Source organism: Pseudophryne corroboree, chromosome 6, assembly GCF_028390025.1.
Source record: "Pseudophryne corroboree isolate aPseCor3 chromosome 6, aPseCor3.hap2, whole genome shotgun sequence".
In the NCBI taxonomy this organism is placed as follows: domain Eukaryota; kingdom Metazoa; phylum Chordata; class Amphibia; order Anura; family Myobatrachidae; genus Pseudophryne; species Pseudophryne corroboree.
The window spans coordinates 45455412-45467859 of NC_086449.1; the positions used below are offsets into that span (position 1 = coordinate 45455412).

At 44.3% G+C, this 12448-nt stretch overlaps 1 long non-coding RNA gene across 1 annotated transcript; it reads right to left on the bottom strand.

Moving 5' to 3' along the window:
* Window positions 1-191: 191 nt before the first annotated feature.
* LOC134934810 (uncharacterized) lies at window positions 192-11329 on the bottom strand. Its single transcript, XR_010179816.1, has 3 exons — window positions 11252-11329; window positions 9031-9098; window positions 192-644 (listed from the first exon to the last, which is right to left on the bottom strand). It is a non-coding gene; the product is annotated as an uncharacterized LOC134934810 (long non-coding RNA).
* Between the last annotated feature and the right edge of the window lie 1119 nt (window positions 11330-12448).

A 12448-nucleotide genomic window follows, 5' to 3' on the forward strand; every position in this document is an offset into this window, starting at 1 on the left:
TGCTTCCCACACATCTTAGAGTGTAAGCTCACTGATCATTCTGTTTCAACTCAAATATAAAACTTTACATAGTATTTTAGCAATTTATGAATATATTATAATAAATAATATTCTAAAATATACAATTAAATAATGCTGAATTGACTGAAGTATACCAGAAGGTCAGACAACAGTAAAGTTTATCCACAGTGGCAATGGTGCATCACTGTGGAACTTCAAGAGTTTGTGGTGGTCTCCAACATCCCAGACCGCTGTCATAGACTATGCTGTATGACGTAACATTTTTGGCTCCAGAAACAAAACTTGGACAGCACTGACCTTGTGGTTAGAAAGAGTATGGGCAGCAGAAGATCCCAGCAAGGCATGACAGACTCAGGAGCTGGTTTCACCTTGAAGTAACATCCTCTTGTCATTGAAATACTTAAAAAAATAGTGTGTGCGCCCATTGATCCTAGTGGCTCAGACACTATGAAGAAGGTGGACCATTATACTGGTGGAAAGGATTTATTTGACATGACGTCAGTGAACAAGTCATGGTGAAATTAAAATTAGGCTGAGTCTCTCTTTTCTTCTGTTTCGGTGGAATGTCTTGAGCTCTCAGCAAACTACCATGCAGAACGGACAGTAGGCCTCTGTATTTTAACCTGGAACATAGTGGGAAGAGGACACAGACGAGCAATATGAGACAATGTTGGGAGATCCTTGTGTGCGTCAATTATTTATAGATATACTGTATGTGTTGACCCTCGTGTTTTGGTTTTGGTTCTGTATTAATTTTGTGTATTGGTTTTGTTTCTAATTTTGCAAAACCACCTTCACATGATTTGGAAATATTTTTTTTAAATGATAAAACTGCTAAAATCATGTAATTTGAGCCTATTTTTGTGCCTACGGTATTACTAACCTCAATAACATTAATTTCCAGTCAATTTTGACCATCTTACAGCTGTAGCGAGCTTGCTGGTTACTAAGCGACAGAGCAGCGGCACAAACACACAGCAGATTATAGCACATCTATGAAACATTGCCACACAGCAGTGGCAGAAAAAAAGTGATGCAATATTGAATTGTCCTTAGGTCCTCCCACCCTTATTTAGGATATTAAAAAGGACATGCATAGTTTAACTAACAAAGCACTTCAGCAACAGGGACTGCCACTTTGTGGCTGAAGTGCTTAGTTTGTTTGGGCCCCCCACAAAACAACTTACCAACGGGCTTAAGGCAGTTAACTGTTGTTTTGTTAATGGTCTCTTCTCTACAGTGGGAAGATGTTGTCATTATCGTGGGGTATATTCAAACTGAAATCTATATTGCAGTGTAAAAATAAAGCAGCCAGTATTTACCCTGCACAGAAAAAATATAACCCACCCAAATCTAACTCTCTCTGCACATGTTATATCTGCCCCACCTGCAGTGCATGTAGTTTTACCCATTAGAGAAAGATTTTGTTGCTGCGATCAAGTCTAAATTAGGCCCAGTGTTAACTCATCCCTGCTGGAATCCACCATTACAGAAGTCTCTGTTCTTTCACCTAATTGGCGGGAAAGGTCTTCCTCGTGGAATTTGTAGTTCATTTTGATGAATATCAGCTTTTCCACATTTTGAGGAAGTACTGTAGCCTCCTACTCCGATCACTGACAAGGTTCTCGGCTGACAACTCTCTCTGCACATGTTACATCTGCCCCACCTGCAGTGCAACATGGTTTTGCCCAATTGCAAACTATTTTAGTTTGCTAACAAACCTGAATAAGGCCCATAGTTTTTTATTTTTATAGTGCAGGAATTTACATTTATATTGTCTAATTGTATTACATTGGTGCTAAGCATTAACCCTTGGTGCAACTGCACACTGGTGTTGTATTTTTTTTATCACTTCCCACAATGTAGCTGCAGCCCAGAGCTCCTAATACGACAGCATTAATCCTTGGTGCACACTGGTGGGGGGGTTTTGTCACTGCTCGCAGTGCAGCCCAGAACTCCTAATATAATACCAGGGCAGCATTAAGTCTTGGTGCACACTGGTATTTTTTGTCACTGCCTACATTACAGCGTACAACTTGTGTGTGTTCAATAAAGATCAATAGATGCCGAGCCATTGCATTAGTAAGCACTGTGAGTCCACAGTGTGAAGTTGTCATTTGTGAAAAAGTGAACAAAAAGTTTTTTGTTTTTTTTTATTTGTACAACTTGTGTGTGTTCAATAAAGCTCAGTAGGTGATGTGCTGATAGAAGAGCAGGAGCAGCAACCAAGTACAGTACTAGTGCAGTGGCTGCTGCCAGTCATGATGATCTCGATACAGTGATCGTGGTATTTCAACATCTACTAAAGCCAGTGCTCAAGGGCATAAAGGGTTTAAGAAAGGTCACCTGAGATCAAAACAATACTTTACAATGGTAAAGAAAAAAACATCACCACAAATGGAGAATGAGCTGCAATACAGACAAGTGCATACCTCCCAACTATCCCGATTTTCGCGGGACAGTCCCGTTTTTTGGGGGCTGTCCCACCCGCGGGCCGCAGTGTCCCACGGTGGGGTGGGGGTGGGGGGCAGTTGGGAAGCTCCTGCACTCGCTGTTCTGCTTAGCAGAGCAGTGGTGAAGAGACGCTGGGGTAAATTTACTAAGATGGGAGTTCTATTTAAGATGGGATGTTGCCCATAGCAACCAATCAGATTCTACTTCTCATTTATCTAGCACCTTCTAGAAGATAATACCTGGAACCTGAGTGGTTGCTATGGGCAACATACCATCTTAAATAGAACTCCCATCTTAGTAAATTTACCTTGCTGTGCGCATGCGCCAGCGTCTATTCAGTGCAGTCAGAAGGAGAGGGGGCATGCCAACAGCTCACAGAGTGCTGGGCATGCCCCCTCAGTGATGAAAATGGGGCGTGGCTCGTGATTGTGTGCCCTCCCGTGAAGCCACGCCCCTTTTCCCACAGACCACGCCCCTTTCCAGCCACCCGCGTGCTACGCGCACAGATGTCCCTCCTTCTCAGGCACAGGAGTTGGGAGATATGCAAGTGTAAGGTAATGCACTGTGGTAGCAAGAACAAAAATAACACCTACATACTAAATGAGGTAATATTAGGGGATTCTGTACTAGAAAAAGACTTAGGTGTTCACATAGATAGCAAACTAAGCAGCAGTACCCAAAGTAGGATAGCAGCAAAGAAGGCTAATAAGATATTAGCATGCATAAAACGGGGAATTGACGCAAGGGACGAGAGTGTTATACTTCCATTATATAAATCATTAATGAGGCCACATCTTGAATAGTGTGTACAATTTTGGGCACCATACTACAAAAAGGATATCCTGGAGCTAGAAAAGGTACAGAGGCGGGTGACCAAACTAATTAAGGGCATGGAGACGCTGGAATACGAGGAAAGGCTTGCAAGGCTAGGCATGTTTACACTGGAAAAGATGAGACTAAGAGGGGACATGATCAACATTTACAAATATATAAGGGGACAATACACAGAGCTTGCGCGGGACCTGTTTTTGGTAAGATCAGCACAGAGGACATGTGGACACTCGCTTAGGTTAGAGGAGAGGAGATTCCGCACAAAGCGGCAAATATATTTTTTTTCACAGTAAGGACAATACATGTTTGGAATTCCCTGCCTGAGAGAGTTGTAATGGCGGACTCAGTCAACACCTTTAAAAATGGGTTAGATAAATTCCTAATGGATAAGGGTATCCAGGGTTATGGTGTGTAGTCATGCACTATAGTTATTAAAAAAGAGGAATAAAACACAACAGCTGACATCAGCATCAGACAAAATTAGCCCAAAATTAATACTGCATAGGAGACCACAAATAGGTTGAACTCGATGGACAAATTGTCTTTTTTCAACCTTAGATACTATGTTACTACTGTATGTTAAATACAAGGAAAGTTTACCACCGGAAAAACATAAAATTGCCACTATACCATATACCACATACAGTGGCAAGGAAAGGCTCAGGTCCTGGCTTTTATTTATGAGTAGTGGTTCTGCAACTGTCATTGAGGCATCTTCTTCTGCCTCTCATGAAGATGCAAGACCTTCTCACTAAGAGTCTAGAAGATGTGTAAAAAAAAAATGAAAACTGGAAAATTAGTGATGAAAAGCCACCAAAGCAGTAGAACAAATTGTGTGTCCAGAAACATCATAAATCACGAGGAGAGTCTAGGGGTGTCTACAAGTGCTATATGTGAACCTCAGATTTCTGACACTGTACTCGTAGAGAAGCCTCCTTACACCATTTCTGCAAATGTTATGAGCAGCAGAAGTATACTGTAGCTGCTGACAAAGAAATTGAGGATGTGATTGTGGAAGTGCAACAGTATGAAGGGGATATTTGTGTAGCTGACGCAGGCACTAATGAATATCTTGATGATGATGATGATGTTGTTCATTTAAGTCAGGCTCCAGTGGAAGCAAATCTTGCCCATGATAAGAAGAAGGCAATTGTAATGCCTGGGCTTAAGACCAAAAAGTCCACCTCTTATATTGGAATTATTTTTACCTAAACCCTGACAAAAAGCATTTGTAAAGCCACAGTAAGTAGAAGTAGGGACCTTAACCATCTAGGAATCTCCACGCTGTTACTTCATTTGCAGTGAGTTAATGGAATGCTTGGGAAAATCAGAAATGTATGCTAAAAAAAATAACAAGTAGTCCAACATCAGTTAGATCCCAGCACCTGCAATCTACACTGCAAACACCTTCATTATCAATATCCTCACTAATGATTGGAGGTAGTTCTGCATCCCCTTTGATAAGGATAACTGACTTCTCCCCTATCCAGGATTCCTCAGAAGAATCCTTGAGCACTAGGCCTGCTGCTGGTGCTGCTAGGGGTGGATCTTAAGCCCACAAGGGGTCCATGACTACTACTAGTATTTGTTTATATCCAACATAAGGGTGGGTGGTAGGGGTCTGGGACTGAGGGTCGACAGCACAAAGGTCGACACACCTTAGGTCGACGCCAATTGGTCGACACGCCTTAGGTTGACATGGACAAAAGGTCGACAGGAACAAGGTCGACATGGAAAAAGGTCGACATGAGTTTTTTATGTTTTTTTGGTGTCGTTTTCTTCGTAGAGTGACCGGGAACCCCAATTAGTGCACCGCGTCCGCTCGCCATGCTTCGGGCATGGTGCCTTCGCTCCGCTACCGCTTCGCTCGGCACACTTTACCGTTCCAATCGTAGTCCACGTGGATCGTTAAGTATGAAAAGGTTCAAAAAAAGGAAAAAAAATTGTGAAAAAGTCATGTCGACCTTGTTCCTGTCGACCTTTTGCCCATGTCGACCTTTTGTCCACGTCGACCTAAGATGTGTCGACCAATTGGCGTCGACCTAAGGTGTGTCGACCTTTGTGCTGTCGACCTGGAGTCCGGATACCGGTGGTAGGGCCCAAGGACAATTTCTTGGACCACTTTTATTTTCTGCACTGCTGTGTTGCAGCGTTTCATAGATGTGCTATAAACTGCCGTGTGTTTGTGCCGCTTCTCTGTCGCTCAGTAACCAGCCAGCTTGCTGCAGCCTTTGGACAGTATTGGTAAAAACAATATTATGAGCAGTGACGTGGTCAAATATGATTGGAAGCAAATGTTGTTAAGGTTATAATACAGTACTGTAGGAACAAAAACATGATTTTTGCAGTTTTCAGCATTTTTGTGGAAAAAAATAATAATAATACAGATCCAAAACCAAAACACATGAGGGTGGTTTTGTCAAATTAGAACCAAAACACAAAAGTATTGCAAATCCAAAACCAAAACATGGCGGTTGGCACATTTAACACAGCCCCGTCCTCAGAACCACGCCAACAGTTGGCTTTCCACAAGATTTTGGGATGTTTTGTGGGAATTTGTGCTAATTCATTCTGTAGAGCATTTGTGAGGTCGGGCACTGATGTTGGATGAGAAGGCGTGGCTCGTAATCTCCATTCCAGTTCATCCCAAAGGTGCAAGATGGGGTTGAGGTCAGGGCTATATTCGGGACATTCTCCCACACCAAACTCATCAAACAATGTCTTTATAATCCTTGCTTTGTGCACTGGGGCACAGTCATGTTGGAATAGAAAAGGGTCTTCCCCAAACTCTTGCCACAAAGTTGGAAGCATAGCATTGTCCAAAATGTCTTGGTATGCTGAAGCATTAAGATTGCCTTTCACTGTAGATAAGGGTCCTAGACCAAACCCTGAAAAATAGCCTCATACTATTATTCCTCCTCCACCAGATTTCACAGTTGGCATAATGCAGCCTGGTAGGTGGTAATGTTCTCCCAGCATCTACCAAACCCAGACTAACCCATCTGACTGCCAAAAGAGAAGCATTAAGATTGCCTTTCACTGTAGATAAGGGTCCTAGACCAAACCCTGAAAAATAGCCTCATACTATTATTCCTCCTCCACCAGATTTCACAGTTGGCATAATGCAGCCTGGTAGGTGGTAATGTTCTCCCAGCATCTACCAAACCCAGACTAACCCATCTGACTGCCAAAAGAGAATCTACAGAACACGTCCCCACTGCTCCACAGTCTAGTGTCGGTGGGCTTTACACCACTCCATTTGACTCTTGCCATTGGATTTGGTGATGTGAGGCTTGTCTGCAGCTGCTCGGCCATGGAAACCCATTCCATTAAGCTCCTGCTGCAGTTTTTTGTGCTTACATTAATGGCTGTGGAAGTTCAGAACTCTTCAGCTATGGAATTAGCAGGGCGTTGGCGACTTTTACGCACCATGTGCCTTAGCAGTCGTTGACCCTGCTGTGTGATTTTATGTGGTCTTCCGCTTCATGGCTGAGTTGATGTTGTTCCTAAATGCTTCCACTTTCTAATATCACTTACAGCTGACCGTGGAATATCCAGCAGGGATGAAATTTCACGAACTTAAAGCAGAGGTGGCATCCTATCGCAGTACCACTCTAGAAGTCACTGAGCTCTTCACAATGACCCATTTTGTACCACAAATGTTTGCAAATGGAGACTGCATGGCTAGGTGCTTGATTTTATACACCTGATTGAAACACCTGAATTCAATCATTAACAGGTGTTGCCAAAGACTTTTGATTTACCGGCGGCCAGAATGTCAACCGTCAGTATACTGACAACGGTATCCCGGCCGCTAGTATGCCGGCAGAGGGGCGAATGCAAAGAGCGCCATTGCGGGCTCGCTTGCGACATGTTCTATTCCCACTCTATGGGTGTCGTGGGAATAGCTCCTTACTGCCGGGATCCCGACAGCCAGCAAATTAACTGCATCCCGTATATATATACATATGGGTAGCAGTTGATTTACCAACGGACACAATATCAACGGTCAGAATCCCAACAGCCATTGACCGACACGGTCGAAATACCAACATTCGTTATACCGACATGTCCAAAATGCCGACATTGGGGGTCATTCCGAGTTGTTCGCTCGTTATTTTTTTCTCGCAACGGAGCGATTAGTCGCTAATGCGCATGCGCAATGTCCGCAGTGCGACTGCGCCAAGTAAATTTGCTATGCAGTTAGGTATTTTACTCACGGCATTACAAGGTTTTTTCTTCGTTCTGGTGATCGTAATGTGATTGACAGGAAGTGGGTATTTCTGGGCGGAAACTGGACGTTTTATGGGTGTGTGTGAAAAAACGCTAGCGTTTCTGGGAAAAACGCGGGAGTGGCTGGAGAAACGGAGGAGTGTCTGGGCGAACGCTGGGTGTGTTTGTGACGTCAAACCAGGAACGACAAGCACTGAACTGATCGCACTGGCAGAGTAAGTTTCGAGCTACTCAGAAACTGCACAGAGATGTCTTTTCGCAATATTGCGAATCTTTCGTTCGCAATTTTGAGAAGCTAAAATTCACTCCCAGTAGGCGGCGGCTTACCGTGTGCAAAGCTGCTAAAAGCAGCTTGAGAGCGAACAACTCGGAATGAGGGCCATAGTCAGAACACTGACATTTAAAATGCTGACATGTCAAAATGCTGACGTGTTTTTAAGGAATTTAAGCCCCAAAAGGGACTTGTTCATGCTTTACCATCCCAGTGGAACTGGAGGGGTAATATAATAGTGTGCCAAGGGCAGCGAGCCGTGCGAGGGGACACAGTGCACTTACACGGTGTTCATGGCAACCTATGTCCACATTGACACCAAAAAAAACAGAAAAACTCATGTTGGTATTTTGAAATGTTGGCATAATGAATGTCGGTATTTTGATTGTGTCGGTATTTTTACTGTTTTGAATTGCCGACGGGATTATGACTGTCATTATTGTGTCCGTAGGTAAATCATACCAAAAAACCCATAAATATATATATATATATATATATATATGTGTGCACAAATGAGGATGCACTCACCAGACTTCTCCAGAGTGAAAACGATAAACTTTAACTCTGGAGAAGTCTGGTGAGTGCATCCTTATTTGTGCACATGTATTGTGGAACTTTGTTCGGATTGGACCTGTTCCTGGATTTTGCACCCCAGCTACTGTGATTATCAACGACATGTGAGTGCGGCTTTTCTACAAAGGATATATATATATCTGTTTAACTATATATATATATATATATATATATATATATATATACAGTATATATATATATAGATAGATAGGGATATGGACCGGCACTCCGCTATAATAAATGCTTCAGGGCTCCGGTGCCTCCAGTGTACAATGGGGCAAATACCAATGAAAAAGAAATCCGCGGCACTCGGAGACTTAATGTTGCAAAACGTGTATTAGAAAGTTTAACACTTCATGCCGACGTTTCGGGGCTAGCACGCCCCTTTGTCAAGGTGAACAGAGGTGGTCAAGGTGAACAACTCTGTTCACCTTGACAAAGGGGCGTGCTAGCCCCGAAACGTCGGCATGAAGTGTTAAACTTTCTAATACACGTTTTGCAACATTAAGTCTCCGAGTGCCGCAGATTTCTTTTGCATCAGTATATATATATATATATATATATATATGTATAAATAAATAAACGTGAAAAAAATAGAGGTAAAGTATATCAAGAAGTGCAAGGAATAAGATGTATTGATTTTATACCTCGATCGATGTGTCTAGGTTTTCCAGTGAGGGTTTGAACTCTATGCTGGTCCTTTCCTTGGAACTGTCTGCATAGAGGGAGACACAATGCATTAGTAATGTACAGCGCCGTAACTAGGTGTGTGATAGTGGTGCCTTGCACACAGCGCAGATGCGTAAATAAGGGGGACTGCCTGCCGTAATGTGTAAAAAGGGGGACTGGCTGCCGTAATGTGTAAAAAGGGGGGACTGCCTGCCGTAATGTGTAAAAAGGGGGGACTGCCTGCCGTAATGTGTAAAAAGGGGGGACTGCCTGCCGTAATGTGTAAAAAGGGGGGACTGCCTGCCGTAATGTGTAAAAAAGGGGGACTGCCTGCCGTAATGTGTAAAAAAAGGGAACTCTGATGCCATAATGTGTAAAAAAGGAGGGCTCTGTTGCTGTATGTGTGAAAAAGGGTGACTTTGTTGTCGTAATGTGAAAACAGGGAACTGTGCTGCCGTAATGTGTAAAAAAGGGGGTCTCTCTTGCTGTAGCGTGTAAAAGGGGGACTCTGCATTTTTTTCACTGGCCCTGCTATGTATATAAGGGGGGGGGGGGGGGCGCCGATGCTATTTCTTGCACATAGCGCTAAAATGCCTAGTTACGGCACTGGTAATGTACTGTATACTTTAAAACTCTATATAGACAGTAATATTATACAAGATTAACTAATTATGTAAGGCTGAAAATAGCTGAAAAAGCAGAGAAAATGCATATCTGCCCTACAAAGACCAACATTGTTCTCCCCTTGCTACTGCTAAGCGCAACAGTGAAGGAACACATTTCAGGGGCTGGATTTGTAGAGAGCCTGGATATCTATCTATCTATCTATCTATCTATCTATCTATCTATCTATCTATCTATCTATCTATCTATCTATCTATCTATCTATCTATCTATCGCCAATGTGGAACTCAGGATCCCTCCTGCCTGCACCACTTTTACTCCTTTTTACCAAGACCACCCCAAAAACCTGGGTCTTACCTGGATGATAGAACACAGTTTCAAGTCATGTCACAGCGGCTTGAAATCCCGTTCACATCTCTGGCTTGACCTAGTTTATTGTCTTCTCTCTGCCGGTGCATGGAAATGACATCATCTCCATGTGCCGGTGATCCAGCTCTCCCTATGCTTCTACCGTGTCACATGTTTACGCCGCACCTTTACCAAGTTGTTGCTGATCACAGCACTGGTGGCTACCAGAATTAGATACCCGGGTAATGCAACCTGGCTTATTTTCCTCAGGCCCTTTCCCACCAAACCTCAACCCAGGTTTCCCCGGCAACTGGGGTATTAGTCTCTATCTCACCCTACAGGGTGACACAGTGACACAGAAGGGAGCTATGAGCCTGTCCCTCCCACTGCAGGGTGACACAGTGACACAGACAGAAGGGAGCTATAACCCTGTCCCTCCCCCTACAGGATAACAAAGTGACAGACAGAAGGGAGCTATGAGCCTGTCCCTCCCCCTGCAGGGTGACACAGAAAGAAGGGAGCTATGAGCCCGTCCCTCCCCCTGCAGGGTGACACAGAAAGAAGGGAGCTATGAGCCCGTCCCTCCCCCTGCAGGGTGACACAGTGACACAGACATAAGGGAGCTATGAGCCTGCCCCTCCCCCCCACAGGGTGACACAGACAGAAGGGAGCTATGGGCCTGTCCCACCCCCTGCAGGGTGACACAGTGACACAGACAGAAGGGAGCTATGAGCCTGTCCCTCCCCCTGCAGGGTGACACAGACAGAAGAGAGCCATAAGCCTGTCCCTCCCCCTGCAGGGTGACACAGACAGAAGGGAGCTATGAGCCTGTCCCTCCCACTGCAGGGTGACACAGTGACACATACAGAAGATAGCCATAAGCCAGTCCCTCCCCCTGCAGGGTGACAGATAGAAGGGAGCTATGAGCCTGTCCCTCCCCCTGTAGGGTGACACATACAGAAGATAGCCATAAGACTTTCCCTCCCCCTGCAGGGTGACACAGTGACAGTCAGAAAGGAGCTATGAGCCTGTCCCTCCCCCTGCAGGGTGACACAGACAAAAGAGAGCCACGAGCCTGTCCCTCCCCCTGCAGGGTGACACAGACAGAAGGGAGCTATGATCCCATCCCTCCCCCTGCAGGGTGACACAGACAGAAGGGAACCATGAGCATGTCCCTCCCCCTGCAGGGTGACACAGTGATAACCCTGAGGCTGGTAAGTTACATACCTCCATCTCCCTGTAGCTCAGTGAAGATAATGGATGACTGTTCGTTGTCCCAAACAGGGTCATTGTTATCATACCAGATACCTTGGATTCCATCCAACGATTTCCTGGAGGCACAAATAAGGACACAGTAGCACAATGGTCAGTAGCAGTATGACATTTAAACAATGAAAATTGAACCAAACACTAATATCAAAGGAGAATTATGCAAACAGACATCAGTGGCTAATAATGGTGATAGCAGCAGTGGGAGGGATTAAGACACACTCAACCAATCAGTGGCTGATGATCATAATAATGATTCCGCCCCACCACATAATGAGTGCGTATGTTACACTAGTGTGCACGCACCCGCACGCTATACTGTACAATATACAAATGCTCGCACACCCCATCCATCTTCTGTCCTATATAAGTGTAAGAATAATCACTTTATCTTCTGTGTCATTGTTTTGCATGATACGTTCTTGTGATGCATTTGTTTTACCCGTTTATGTTTTTATAATCTGCTATTAAGTATACTGTAGTGTTGTAATGTCGGCACGTGAACACCAGTTTGGGTGTAACTTTATTTTCCCATAAAGGGCTGGGTACACACATGTAGATATACTGGCTGATCAAGTGACTGTGATCAGCGGCCGTGTACAAACGATATGTCTGTGAACACCGTCGTTCGCAGACATATTGTGTCGGCTCTGCTGCACAGACGATGACCATTATATCTGCAGATATATTGGTACATCGTTCTGTGTGTATGGCTGACACACCATAAGTCGGCCATCTTTAGGTGGGCGGGATTATTTCTTTATTTTTTTTGAGAAATAATTTTATTGAGGTTTTCCATAGGATAGATGAAATTTTTAAGTACAGAAGCCAATAAAAGTAGCCACAAAGGATACATAACAGTAGTGAATACGATTGAGAGTCAACAAGAAATAAGAAAACAGATACCTATCATTTTTGGCCAGAAGGGCCAATGGACGGATGGTCTGGTCTGGCATTACTGCCTGGCTGACCATCTCCACCTCCTAGCACTGTGCTCGGCAGCCCGACACACAGAAAGATGGGGTGGGGGGAGCCATTAGGCCACGCCCCGTGGGCTGTGACCGCACCTCCTGTCATGCTACCTGCTTCTCCCTTACAAGACACATTACAAGACTTGGGAGGTTCTCACCCTTGCTCGATGCTTCTCTGTTTGTA